Source organism: Ambystoma mexicanum, chromosome 7q (assembly GCF_040938575.1).
Source record: "Ambystoma mexicanum isolate Mex_15411 chromosome 7q, UKY_AmexF1_1, whole genome shotgun sequence".
In the NCBI taxonomy this organism is placed as follows: Eukaryota; Metazoa; Chordata; class Amphibia; order Caudata; family Ambystomatidae; genus Ambystoma; species Ambystoma mexicanum.
In genome coordinates this window covers 761,560,718-761,575,254 of record NC_090941.1, presented here as the reverse complement: position 1 = coordinate 761,575,254, position 14,537 = coordinate 761,560,718, and the positions used below count along the sequence as shown (strand labels likewise).

Sequence of the window (14,537 nt, the reverse complement as noted above, 5' to 3'; positions counted from 1 at the left end):
GGCCGCTCTGCCATTTTAAATCCTAGCGCTAGGCCCTGGGCGGGAGGGCACGAAGGACCTGAGCCAAGAGAGGCCTCAGACACGAGAGGATACAGCTTGGGTATTGCACCCGAAGCAGAGGCGTCGACCGCAGAGATACCTCTGGTAGGCGCTGATCCCTCAGCCGGACGACCGGTAGTCACAACGCCCTGATTCACGGCCTTGGAGCAAGCTCCGGTAGACTGGCAGCCCTCGGCACCAGTGCTGGTAGCTGTGCTGGATCTAGCCGAGGACAGACTCTTGGAGGTGGCACTCAACGATCCCCTTTCCCCCTGTGAGAAACCAGAAGGTGTCTCACCCGCTAGTCTGCGGGGATCTGTTATTCCGATGGCCAGCACACGGCCATCGCTTTTGGATCCAGTTCCTGGGATGGACCAGTGCGGGAGGTTCACCTGGGTGAAGGGTCTTCGGGGACTGGGACAACACCTGTATCACCTTTACCCCATCCTACCACGTAGGATACATTGGAACCTCAACCCCCCCCCGCCCTGATTTTTCCTGCACAAACTCTTTCACACAGACAACACACTCTGGAGAAAACAGACTCACACTCGAGCAGTGTACCAAACATGTCCCACTACAATGGTCAGGCATGGTCAGGCAATTACAGGTAATCACCCTCACCTGACTTCCATTAAACTTCCCCACACGGATAAAAGGCGGAGCACGAGAGCACACTCTGAGCGAGGCAAAGCACACTAAGGAACAGCAGTGTTGAGAAGGCATCCGAACGAGGGGACAAAGACGGCAAACCAAGAAGGGTTAGCAAGAAGGGAAATACTCTTGACCTTTCCGAGAGGAAAACTTTACTTTCAAGAACCTTGCCGATCAGAAAACGCAAGGCCAGGAAACTAGGCTAAAGAATCCTGCATTGTGTGTCAGAGATATCAGAGGCACTCCCGGGTCGCTGGCCAAGTCGGGGAGGAGCAGCAGCTGCCGTGTTATCGTCATTGGCTCCAAGAACGAAGTAGTGCCAGAGAGATCAACAGAGACGCGAGTTGGGGAGGCCGATGCAAGACCGGTCTGTGTTGACATCAAAGTTGCAAGCGGCAACATTGTATAACGAGCGCAGGAACGAACATTGTTAAATGCATGTGATGAAAGACGTGAGTAAAGCTAAATTGCTGATGAATGTTTGAACTTTGAGAAGGAAAGATACAATACCAGTGACAGAGTGTTCCGGCGCCGAGTGGGTGCTCAATCGAAGGTCTCTGTTAAGGTATCCAGCCAAAAGGTGGCAGAAACGAAAGTAATAACATTGTGTAAAGTGAATCGAAGTGGGCCTGCAACGCTTAAGCAAAACCCACTGCACAATCAAAAGTCTTTGATTTTTGATATCAAGAGGAAAACGTAGAAAGTGAGATTGCATGGTTCGAGCCTGAACGAGGGAGACCAAATGTGAATAGTGTGCTAAAGGGAGCCGAGCCTGAACGAGGGAGATCCATGGTCCGAGCCCAAATGAGGGAGACCTATAATGAATATTGAAAACGAGAACTTGAACATGTGAAAACCCTGATAAGAAAGCAACTTTGGTGCTTATTTGTCGCGACAAGCCCTCTACAGTAAGAGACTGTTATTGGAAAAGAAGCTTTGGCAAAAGGCCCCGATACCGCTGCCTTGAACGGTATCCTCGTGACAGAGAAGCCAGAGTGTGTGCAAAGCTCGAAAGTGCCGCCTTGTCCCATGCTGAAAATGTGAGGAAGGGAAGCCAACTGCTCAACTACCCTGCCATTATTTCTTCAACACTTTTCTTTTTGCATATACTATTGTCCCAGACCATTTTGTATGTAGAAGTAAGGATTGGCAATAGGTTTATTAGTAGGTCCTTTTATTTTGACAGACACGAATAGGACTCCATTATTATTTGAGGGTCGTAGCTTGCGCCCATATTTAGATTTACATAGGCCTTCAACCAACCCATTGAAGCTCAACAAACACCCTTGAACTGGGATCACTTGTGTCTGTCTTCAATGTTTGATACCATGCTTTCCTTACATCCCTGGGGTAGAAGAAGGCGAGCCTGATCGTCCTTCCGAGGACAGCCTGGTAAGGCCCCTGAGCCCATGAGCTTGGGAGCCAGTAGCCTGGAAGGCCTCAGGTCTGTCCCCCGACCGCCCAAAAGAGCTCTCGGGCCCCTCGGCTTGGGAGCCGGTAGCCTTAGAGGCTTTGGGCCTGCCAGAACCTGAATCCAAGGAATCCCGATCCGTGGGAACCCCAGGGTAGGAGTCACCACACTGTGGATCCATGCCGAACAGAGGGCCTACCTTGTCTTGATGAGGATCCTGGAGACAAAGTCCTTAAGGTGGGTCGGAGGAGAAGTGTGGAAGATCTCCCTCCACTGTGACAACTCCTTCCTTTCCTCCCATCTCTCCCTCACTAGCCTTCAGGCCAAGCCAACTCCACACTGCCACCTACCTTCTCGCTCATCCGAACCGTAAAACGTGTGTCAGGTGAGGCTTTCGCTGCCACTTTCTCTCCCTCCCCCCTCCACTGGCTGATTCACACCCTAACACAGCCCTTTTCATGCTCTACTCCACCATATCTGATACGCTGGGCGTTCTTGTCCCTGTCATGAGGATCTGCTTAAAGCCCAAAGCCAAGTGCAACTCTTGGTACGACTCTAACCTAGCTACCCTTAAACATGACTGTAGGGTGGCTGAGAGGGAATAGCAGGCTTTCTTGTACATCCTCTGACAAGCAGGCCTGCCGTCTGCTCCAAAGGCAATACCGGCTCCTGCTTCGAACTAAGAAGAGAGCCCACATCAAGCCCGCGTCTCTGCGGCATATTAGAACTCAGCAGAACTCTTTAAATTATGCAAAGAGCTGACCAACCCTGCTGCAGTCTCTACCTCTCCTATCGCCTCCCAGCCCCTCTGCACGGCCCTTGCCTCTTATTTCATCTAAAAAACCTAAAACATCGTGTCCACCCTGTCGTCCTCTTCCCCTTCTCTAGCTCCTAACCCTGGCCCTCCTGTAGCCGCCCCCGGTCCCTCTTTCTCTTCCTTTCCTCAGTTCTCCGCGACAAGAAGTCTGATCTATGAAAGTCTTGTCAAAACAGGTTCTTCCCTGTTCGTCAAAAACCATTAATGACCCCACCGACACCCTAAATCATTCGCCTCTGGAGCCTTCCCCTCCCCTCTGAAACACTATCTTGTGCATCCTCTCCACAAGAAACCCATAGCTGACCCCTGATACCTGGCTAACTATCGCCCGATCTCCATCACTCCATCACTCCTTTCCTGGGCAAACTCCTGTAAAAGATGGCCATCTACCAGCTTAATCTTCACACCGATTCTGTTGGTTGTCTCCATGACCATCAGTCTGGTGTTAGGGGTGCCAGAAGCACGGAAACTGCTCTCCTGAACATCCATGAAGACCTGCTCTGCAACCTTGACTCCCTTCAGTCCTCATCCTACTTGATCTCTCTTCAGCCTTTCACACAGTCGACCATGCCATCTTCCTCAATTGTCTCTTTGATAACCTGGGTATCACCGATCAGGCCCTGGCCTAGCTGACCTCTTTCCTCTCTGATCGAGGTCCAACTTGGTTCCTTCCTTTCCTGCATCTCACTATCTATCTGCGTTGTTCCTCAGGGGTCTAAACTCTCTCCCTGGCTGTTCAACCAATACCTGCCACCCCTCGCCCACCGCATTGCAGCTCTCTGCTCCAACTTTCAGTGCTATGGGATGACACTCAGCTCGTTTTCAGGCTTCCCTCCATCACCTCCTCTGCTTCTCTCATCTCTGACTGTCAATCTGCTATCCAGGTGTGGTGTGCCACCAAAGACCTCTGCCTTAATGACAGTAGGGCAGAGATTCTCCTCCTCAGCACACCTGCTCCCTCCATTCCTGTCACTCTCTGGCCGGCCTCCCTTGGCCCTCTTCCTGCTCCCACCTACGAGGCTAAGAACCTCCGGGTCATCTTCGACTCCACACTCCTTTTCTCCTCACATCTCTGACGTTTCTAAAAATTCAAACTACCAACTCCACCTCCTCAGAGGTATTCTGCCTTTCCTCTCCTTCCCCCAGAAGCTTACCGTCTCTAGAGCTCTGGTTCTCTGTAGGCTTGACTACTGCAACAGCCCCTTTCTAAATCTGCCTGCTTCTACTCTCTGCCCTCTGCAACTCATCCAGAACAGGACTGCAAGACTTGTCCTTGGCCTCAAGCCCTGGGATCGTATCTCTACAACCCTGAAATCTCTTCATTGGCTCCCAGTGGCTGTAAGGATTAAATTCAAGACCCTCTGCATTGTCCACAAGGCTTTCTGGGGCCTGGTTCCAAAATACCTTCAACTCTCCCACCATAAATACATTCCCACTTGTGCTCTTCGCTCCTCCACCTCCAACTCCCTCAGGGTCAGTCGCTTCTCCAAGCAACTAGTTGGGGGTAGATCTCTTTCCTTGGCTGTGGCCTCCCTCTGGAACAGCTTTCCTGCCACTCTGAAACTTGAGGAGAACATCTCCGGTTCCGGAAGCACCTTAAGTCCTTCCTCTTTGCTTCTGCCTTTGCTCTGCCTCTCCCCTGCTGATCTGTCTGCTTTGGCACTGTGCACCTGTGTCACGAACCAACAGGTGGCAAGCAGTAGGAACGAGGGTACCAAGACTCTGGGCAATGGACTTCAGTGCAAAAGCACATGGAAAGGACATGAGAGAATAAAGCATTTGTATTTCAGGAGCTTCCTTTGTCTACTTTGCAGAAATGAGGCTTGGCATGGAGGAAAAGCATCCAGGAACAAACAAAAGGACAAGAAACTACTCTACCCAGAATGCCCAGGTGAACACGAGCCTTCTGGGACTTCCAGGACCACGCCTAAAGCTATGCGCAAGCGCGCACCACGCCTGACAGCCTATGCTTGTGCTAATGATCATCGGAGGAAGAAGACATGGAATCCAGGGGCTCCTGCAGGCTACTCACAGCAGGGCCGTACCCCGCCTGCGCACTCACTGCAGGACCCGTTCTTCACAGCAGATGAGTCTTTCTTTTAATCACATTATGTTAGCAGGAAACCTCCGCAGCGGGGAGTAGATGGAACGCTTATAGCGCAGCGTTTGGAGAGGCACTTATTTAATGCATTGCCATTCTGGTGCTCACATGGTGTCTGGAACATGGCTTAGCTACCAGCTGATTCTGGAAACGTTCTAGCCCGCATGGAATAGGAATAAATGCTGCATGATAGACTGAACAGCGGCTCGGTCTAGAGACGTGAGAAAGCAATTATAGTTGATGTGTGCATGTAAAGGTGGTATGCCGCTCAAGTTTGATTTCGCTTCCGCTGCGCACACTCACAGTGTCTTTTCTTTGTAGCGGAGCTTCCGTATCAACGCAGACTCAGAACTTTGGGACGGCAGGTCGAGGGGGAGAGCTGCACAATACTACAAACTGAAGCTAAGTGCAATTCTACTTCAAGACTGTTGTCTGCTGGTTATATGTTGCAATACCCAGTACTGTGCATGCAAAACAGTTTTATGTGCACGAGGCTGCAGCATGGGGGCAATGCATGACATCAGGTAATGTTGTATCAGGTACATCCTATGTTAGAGAGTTTAGGCAGATTTGGCTGGGCCAACCAGCATACCAGGTGTAATCAAGGTGCATAAATGTATGACTGCATGAGTGCATGGGCAGAGACAACATCCCAGGAGGAAACAGCAGAGAATACCTTCTCCATTTCCCCATCCCATCCCATCCACAACCTCAACCTAATTCTCAATCCGGTTATCCTAATTCCCCCTACCTATCCAATCCGTGGACCCTAACCCTCTTCCCCCCCCTCCCCCTGACAGGTTGCGGTGGACTGTGGTTTTGTCATCATCTCCTGGGTGAAAAGACCCTACGGGGAGGAAGGTGTTCATGCTACCTCCACGCAAGACTAGAGGGACCTGACAACCTGGCTATCCTCCGATTTCAGGGCCAGGTCCCTGCCCACCCAGCCACACACCCCCACTGCCTCCTGGCAGCCCTTGCACTTGGGTCTGCATCTGCAACCCTACAGTTCCCTTACCTGCACTTATCAGACACCCCTTGTCTGCACTTTAAATCTTGCACTTGCCACCTTGGTGGCTGCACTACCAGTTGTTGTTTTTATCCCTTGCTCAGCACTTTGCACTCTACCCTCTCCCTTGCACTTTCCCCTTCCCTCTCCTCTGCACTTGCGCGTTCTCAATGTCAATCGGCCTAGTAAGTAAGTCATTGTTTTGTCCTCCCTTGTTACTCGCCCTTGCCTGTCGCGCTCTGAAACACTTGTGTATGAGCGCGATACAAATAAAATATCATATAATATGTGGATAAGCCAAAACATAATTTGGTATGCCAACCCTAGCCATTCTATATTCTATAAAGGGTCCACTATTTCTTTTTTTGTAGCTAATTATACTAGATCGTTCTCTAAACTGTAATCAACTAGTTTTCCTTTAATCCAGCATTTACATGCCCTCAGCTGTGTGCCATTCAACCTCCGCTCAAAACCCACAAGCCATGTATGATGTAACAGCATAATTTTACCTAGCGTTCCTATCTGAGCAGGTCTGTCCAATCTGGCAAATGCTTTGGCATAATCAACCATAATAGTTTCATTTTCAAGGTGCAACACTCTTTCTTACCACATGACAACCTTCCCTATGAACTCTACTCAAATTCCTTTTAGCTCAAACTCTAATCTAATGAATTCAATGGATAGCGTATTTGGCATACCGAAGAGAATGCACAGTATTTTGGATTCAAATTCAGATTCCAGATTGTGACCCCATACTTCAACACCATACATAACGATTGGGACAATTCTAGCTGTATATAAAAGCATTAACAGTCTTAACAGAGCAACCACAATTTCTCCCAATAAAAGAGCTGATAGTTTGGACAATTTACTTTTTGTCTCATCCCAATGTTGAGTCCATTTTAACTTCCATCAATTATGACCCATAAGTATTTATAGCTCCCGTAACTAACTTAATTGGAGTTGTAAATGCACTACTCAAGCCACTCAATTTATAAGCACTCTGTGTGTCCTTCACTGAAGTCTTGTAAAAAAACATGGGTTCTATGTTCATTCATCCCCATATTTGTTTTCGCCAGGTTTTCTGCCGAAATGTTTTTGCCGAAAAAACCTCATAAAATGTGTATTTTATTTGTGGGGTTCCCCAACACCAACCCCAACCCCCCCGCCCATTTTATTTCTTCACCTATCCAAACACCCCCCTCCCTCCACCCCTTACATGCCCTTACCCAGCCTCCCCTTACCCCCCAATATTTTTCTATTAGGTTTTTTCAGCAAAAATGTTTCGGTAAAAAACACTGCAGGAAAAAAAAACTGAAGATGAACATTCTATCAAAACGAGCATTGGCAAAGCCAACAGTTGTGGCTTGTGTTTAAGTATTAGGCATTTGCCAGGCACTGCTATTAGATGCCCAGGTACTAGGACCATCTTACACCTCTTACCATCAATGACCAACTAATATCACTAGGACAGTGCCTGGCAAGTGGGTTTCCCATGCCGATTAAAAACCAAATGCTTGTTAGGAATTGTAGTAGGTTGAGCAATGTTCATTTATTTGGCCAACACACATGTGGCCTCCTAAATGGAACAAAACTTAGCACTATTTCCCAAAAATACCCACAGAGTATTGAAATGTTTTATGTGACCAATGAACAAGTTACTTTCTTACCTGGTAACGTTCTTTCGATGGGATGGTCCGACGACGTATTCCATATCTATGACATGTAATCACCACAGCTGTGCTGCTTCGGAAACTTTTTTCGGCGTCGTCGAGGACCTCCTCCGACGTCCGACGTCATCCTATGTAATAAGTAGGACGCACGAAGCCCGTAGCCTCAGTTGTAGTTTTTTCCCCCAGAACGTGTGACATTAGTCAACAGCCAGTCAGACACAAAGCCTTGCGGAACGTAAGATGCAATCGCAAAAGAAATTCTGCAGCGGGGAAGGCAGGGAGGGAGCAATATGGAATACATCGTCCGACCATCCCATCGAAAGAACGTTACCAGGTAAGAAAGTAACTTGTTCTTCGAGGGGATTGGGTCCTCCGACGTATTCCATATCTATGACAGACTCCCAAAGCAGTACCACAGCAAGGAGGAGGGAAAGAATTTAGAATCAAAATTTAGAATTGCCAATCAAATAGCACAGCAAAGGACCGCCTTGCCAAAGGCCAGATCCTGTCCTCGGATGGAATCGAGAGAATAGTGACGTACAAATGTATGTACTGAAGCCCAGGTGGCTGCATCACAGATGTTGCGAATAGGAACACCCCTCTGCAGGGCAGTAGATGCAGCCATACCCCTGGTAGAATGGGCCCGCAAGCCAGCCAGTGGGTCCTTACCCGCCAAGCGGTAACACTCTGAGATGGCCAAAATAATCCAGCGAGACAAAGTCTGTTTCGTCACAGCCTGCCCCAAACGCTTTCCAGCGTAACCAATAAAGAGTTGATCGTCCACTCTGACCCGGGACATGCGTGAAACATAAAAGCTTAAAGCTCTCCTAGGATCAAGCCTTTGGAGCCTCTCCTCTTCCTTACCAGGATGCGGAGGAGGATAGAATGCCGGAAGAACAACCTTCTGGGCCAAATGAAATTCCGTCACTACCTTCGGAAGAAAAGAAGGACGAACTCTAAGGACAACCCTGTCCTTGTGAAATACTGTGAAGGGTGGCTTAACTGAAAGTGCCTGTAACTCACTCACTCTGCGAGCGGAAGTAACCGCAACTAAAAACACAGTTTTCAGCGTTAACAGCCTCAAAGTGCAAGAATGTAAAGGCTCAAACGGAGCACCCATAAGAAACTTAAGAACAAGGTTTAAATCCCAACCGGGCACCAGGAAAGGTGACGGAGGGAACACATTAGTGAGCCCTTTCAGAAACTGTGAAATTAAAGGAATTTTAAAGTAAGAACACTCTTCAGACGAGCGCTTAAAGATGGACAGCGCCGCCAGGTTACCTTTAATGGTACCCACTTGCAAGCCCCTGTGGGCCAAAGAAAGTAAAAAGGACAGAACCAAGGGGGTGTCACATGCAAAAGGATCCACATTCTGAACTCTGCACCAGTCGCAGAACTTACGCCAACAGCAACGGTACAGAGACTTTGTTGCTGGCCTTCGGGCCGAAAGCAACACCTCCAACACGTCTTCAGGGAGGTCCCAATCCTTATACCTCAACCTTTCAGAAGCCAAGCGTGAAGGTTGAGGGATCTGACCTCTGGATGGAGAACCTGACCCCCCTCCCGTGAGAGCAGATCGTCTCGGTAGGGAAGACGACGTGGAGGGCAGATGGACAAGTCGAGAAGGTCCGGGTACCACGTCCTCCGAGCCCACGCCGGAGCAATGAGGATCATCCGGGAACCGAACTTCTGTAACCTCTGCAGCACTTGCGGGATGACGGGGACTGGAGGAAACGCGTAAAGCAGCGGGAATGACCACTCCACCACGAACGCGTCTCCTAAGGCTCCTTTTGGAGGAAATTCCCGCGAGCAGAACCTTTCGCACTTCCGGTTGACACTGGGGGCGAAGAGATCCACTTGAGGGGTCCCCCAAAGGGCGAAGATCTCCAAGAGAATCTCCTGAGCCAACTCCCACTCGTGAGAGATCGTGCTCTGCCTGCTCAGAGCATCCGCCATCACGTTTTCGTCTCTGGCCAGATGAACTGCCGAGATCGAAAATTCCTGCTGGATGGTCCAGAACTCGAGCTGCATCGCCTCCCTGCACAGAGGAAGTGACCCTGCCCCCCCTTTTTGTTGAGGTAGTGCATGGCCACTGTGTTGTCCGTCAGGATCAGGACACTCTTTCCTCGCACAGTCGGCAGAAAAGCCTTCAGGGCTAGCCTGACGGCCCTCAGCTCCAACAGATTGATATGGAGTCTGGACTCCGACGGAGACAGCCCGTTGGCATGAGCTCCCCATCCCGTGAGGGATGCATCCGTTACGATCGTCATCTCCGGCCAGGGAAGCCAAAATGGAGCCCCCTTCATCAAGTTGCCCTCGACGGCCCACCACAGAAGGTCCTGGGCGACCGAGGGCGGCACCTGAGCCGGGTCCGACATCCTGCCGGAGGACTGCGACCATTGCATCTTGAGTGCCCACTGCAAAGATCTCATCCGCAGCCGAGCCTCTGGCACCAGAAGAATGCAGGATGCCATGAGGCCGAGCAACCTCAAGAACTCGAACGCTGGGAGCGTCTGGGCATGCTGAAACTTGTGCACCATCTGCTGAATGTGAAGAGCCCTCACCTGGGGAGGGAAACACTGCCCCAGGGAAGTGTCGAGCACTGCTCCGATGTACTGGAGCCACTGTGTTGGCGTCAAATGGGACTTCTTTAAATTGAGGGGGAAGCCCAGCCTGTGAAGGGAGTGGCAGGTGACGGACAGATGATCCAGGACTTGCTCGGGAGAGCTCCCCCTGATCAACCAATCGTCCAGGTAGGGGTAGACGTGAATCCCCCCTTGCCTGAGATGCGCTGCCACCACCACCATGAGCTTGGTGAAAACCCTCGGGGCGGAGGTCAATCCGAACAGCAGGACCCGAAACTGAAAGTGCGAGTCGCCAACCGCGAACCTCAGGTACTTCTTGTGCTTGGGATGGATCGGCACATGGAAGTAAGCATCCTTGAGGTCGAGAGACACCAACCAGTCCTGAAGCTGAAGAGCCTGGAGGACTTGAGAGAGAGTAACCATCTTGAACTTGTCCTTCCTTAGGAGTTTGTTCAAACCGCGCAAGTCCATGACGGGTCTCAATCCCCCATCTTTCTTCGAAATCAAAAAATAAGGGGAATACCATTCCTGGTTCCTCTCCGCTACAGGCACCAGTTCTATGGCGCCTTTCTCCAGCAGGGCTTGAATTTCCTGCGCAAGGAGCGGATCCGGACTCTGCAAAGAGAGGTTCCCCGGTGGATTGTCGCGAGGCCTGTGCCGAAAGGGAAGACAGTAGCCGTGGGTTATGATCTCCAGAACCCACACATCTGAAGTAATGGCACGCCACTCTACAATATGCTGCGCCAGCCTTCCCCCAACCGGCGAACCATGGGGCATGGCCTCATGACTGAATGGTAGCGGCTGCGGCGTTACCTGAGGGCAAAGAGGCAACTGCCCGAGCGACCTTGGCACCACGGGTACCCTGTCGTCCACCTCTGGTACCCCTGCGTTGGCCTCTTTGACTGCCAGCTCCTCTCGCTTTACTGAAGGACGAGTAATAGCGAAAGGAACCACCCCTCCATTGCTGTCCCCTAGGACGAAAAGGCGGAGGTTGGCGAACTGCAGCGCCCAACTACTTTGCTGCAGCTTTTGAGGTCTGCAACCTCTCAAGGCTCTCGTCAGCCTTGCTGCCAAAAAGGTGTTCACCGTCAAAGGGCATGTTGAGGAGCCAGGAGCAAACCCCGACTTCCGGAACCACGCAAACCTGCGTATCACGGTGCTCGCCGCCATGGACCTGCTGATGCATTCAGCCAAGTCCAAACCCGACTGAACGGACTCACACATGGCATCCTTACCATCCTGGACCATAGCAAGGAAACCATCCCGTTCGTCCCCTTCGGGAACATGTTCAGCCACTAACGCAACACAGTTCCACAGAGTGTGTGTGAAGCGAGACAAGGCACAAATGGAGTTGGCCGCCTGAAGCGCCATACCACCAGAAGAAAACACTTTCTTCGCCCAGCCATCAAAACGTTTGTTGTCCCTATCAGGAGGGATGGTAGGGTACGACGCCTGCTTTGCCGGGGCCGTGGCCGCCTGCACCACCAAACTCTCCGGAGTGGGGTGCCTGGTCAAGTAGCAGGGGTCGCTACTGGCTGGATGGTATTTTCGCGACAAGGACCTGCCCACCGCCGGGAGACTCTCCGGAGCAGTCCAAGCCACCGCCACCCTTCTCTGTAAAGCCATATGGAACGGCAGTACCGGGTCAGTTGGGGGACCAACATCAAGGATGTCTGTGAGATCATCCTGCACAAACTCCCCTGGGGGAGCAGACCATCCCAAGTACTCAGAAACCCTAGCCATAAGGCGTCGGTACGAGGAATCGGCATGAGAGCCAGGCTCAGGCCTACAAAACTCCACCTCCAGAGAGGTGTCCAGTCCACTGGCATCATGCAGTGACTGCCTCAAATCGTCAAACTGACTATGGCCCGAGACAATTTCATCTGGAATCTGACTAGGAACCAGGCCATCAGAATCCTCATCCGCCTCTGAAATATATTCCAGGTGGCGAAAAGAAGGCACCCGAGAGTGCTTGCTCTTAACCAGAGCCTTCCTAGGGGGTTCCCCCGTGCCACGGGGTACCTCCGTCACCCCGGCTTCGAAAGGCGTCGAGGGCGTCGAGCGAATCGGCGCCGAGAGAACAGGCATCGGCGCCGAGAGGATCGGCGTCGAGTAAATCGGCATCGACGTCAGATGCAGCGCCGCCAGCATCGGCGGCGTCGACACAGTCCTTGAAGCCGGAGCTCCGAGCGTGTCCTTCGACGACCTGAGCGTCGACGGCTTCAACGACTTCCTCGGAGACGGAGCCTCGAGAAAGCCTGTCGACGCCCTCGACGCCTCAGACGTCGATGTCTTCCTCGAAGACATCACAGGTGCACACGGTCTCGAACGCGTCGAGGACCGGGACCTGGAACGGGTATGTCGATAACGAGTCCCCTTGTCCGAACAGGACCTCTCGCGTGACTCGTGCTGACCACTCTTGCGAGCGGTGTCTCTCGACCTCTTACGACTGACCCCATTTGGGGGCGCGGACGGCTTAGTACCCTGCGACTCAAGAATCGCCAGCATTTTCTTCCCGAAGGAAGCCCATTCCTCCGGCGTCGCACGGCTGGTGGGGAAAGCGACGTGCCGGGCAGAGTCCTCCGAAGAGGACCTGGAAGACGACCGGTGTCGGCGCTTCCGAGAATGCCTCGAAGAGGCTGAGGAGTGGCGAGACCGACTCCTGGAAGGAGACCCACGAGACTTCCGACGATGACGCGGAGAGTCTCCTCTCGAATCATCTGTCGAAAGCCCCGCAGACTTCGACTTCCGGGGCTTGGACACCCGACCTACCGACAAACTTCTTCTTACGTTCACGTAAGGCTTTGGACGTGAGCGACTGGCAGTCGATACAGTCATCCGTGTCGTGGGCCTCCCCAAGGCACCAGAGGCAGGTGTCGTGCGAGTCCGTCACCGACATCTTGGACCCACACTCCCCGCACTTCTTGAAGCCCGGACGCATGGTCGAAGACGAAGTAGAAGACATCTTCACACGAAGGATTTTCACAAAAACTAACAGGTTCGAAGAACCGAGAAGAACAGAACTCCAAAGAGTCGAGGCATTAACCGAGATTCACGAAGCAACACGTTAGCGGAAAAAACAGAACTGAGGCTACGGGCATCGTGCGTCCTACTTATCACATCAGATGACGTCGGAGGAGGTCCTCGACGACGGCGCATCGACGCAGGACGCCGAAAAAAGTTTCCGAAGCAGCACAGCTGTGGTGATTACATGTCATAGATATGGAATACGTCGGAGGACCCAATCCCCTCGAAATCATTTTTGCAGCATGTGCATATGTGCACTTATGCTTACTTTATAATAGATACCCAGAATGAAATGCCATGCCACAGTAAGAAATGGCTAGACTGAATGCATTAAAATGCCAGTCTAGCCACGTAATAACACATTTCATGCTTGCTTTATCATGGATAGATGCCTATTAGAAATGCCGTAGTAGTGGTTGCGCATCCCCATCCATGCCCCCTTTCCCCACCCACAAAAATCAGCTCCTATGCAACTGGTCCAGCACAAATACACCCAGTCACACAACCTTCACTCGCACATTTACTTGCTTGTTCACATGCACACCCAGCTACCCATACATCATAAACTCACTCATTCCCAAACACATTACATAATCATCCAACACTTCATGTCTCACGTTGCCCAGATTCACCTCCAAAAGAGCCGGGGGCTCGAGCTTCACTGTCCTCGCCTCCCAACTTTGGAACTCCTTGCCATTGAACATTAAGTCGGCCAAATCCTGCCAGTCTTTCAGGAAACTTGCCATTGGTTGGCTATTGACCAAAAGTCTACCTACAAACCAGACCTAGTTATATTCTGCATATTTTGTACTTTGCACTTATGTCACTTCTGGATGTTCTGTACCGTCATTGCATGTACCTGCTGTATATAACCCATGTATATAACCCCGTATTTCTGCTAACTTTCATGTACTGTGCCTTGTAACTTGTACTAGTGCCCTTTTACTCCCGGGTCCGGAGCGCTATATAAATAAACAAAATAAATAACACACCATTATATGCACAGACGCATACTAACATACATCATAAACAAGCAGAGTCTCTCTCTCTCTCTCTCTCTCTCTCTCTTAGAATATGGGATGCCTCAATCCCGTGCTGAAACGAGAAAAATGTTTTCTGAAGTCAGAGTGCATCCACTCTGACTTCAGACGGAAGCTTGAAAACAGTCTCTCTTCTTTTCTCCCCCCCCCCACAGCCGCCAGGACATGTCGCAGCGTGGTC

General features: G+C 51.2%; 1 protein-coding gene across 1 annotated transcript in view; it reads right to left on the bottom strand.

The window, feature by feature from the left end:
- Positions 1-14,537, bottom strand: part of CWF19L2 (CWF19 like cell cycle control factor 2) — a 2,067,169-nt gene that overhangs the window by 118,986 nt on the left and 1,933,646 nt on the right. The gene's annotated exons all lie outside the window — the stretch shown is intronic.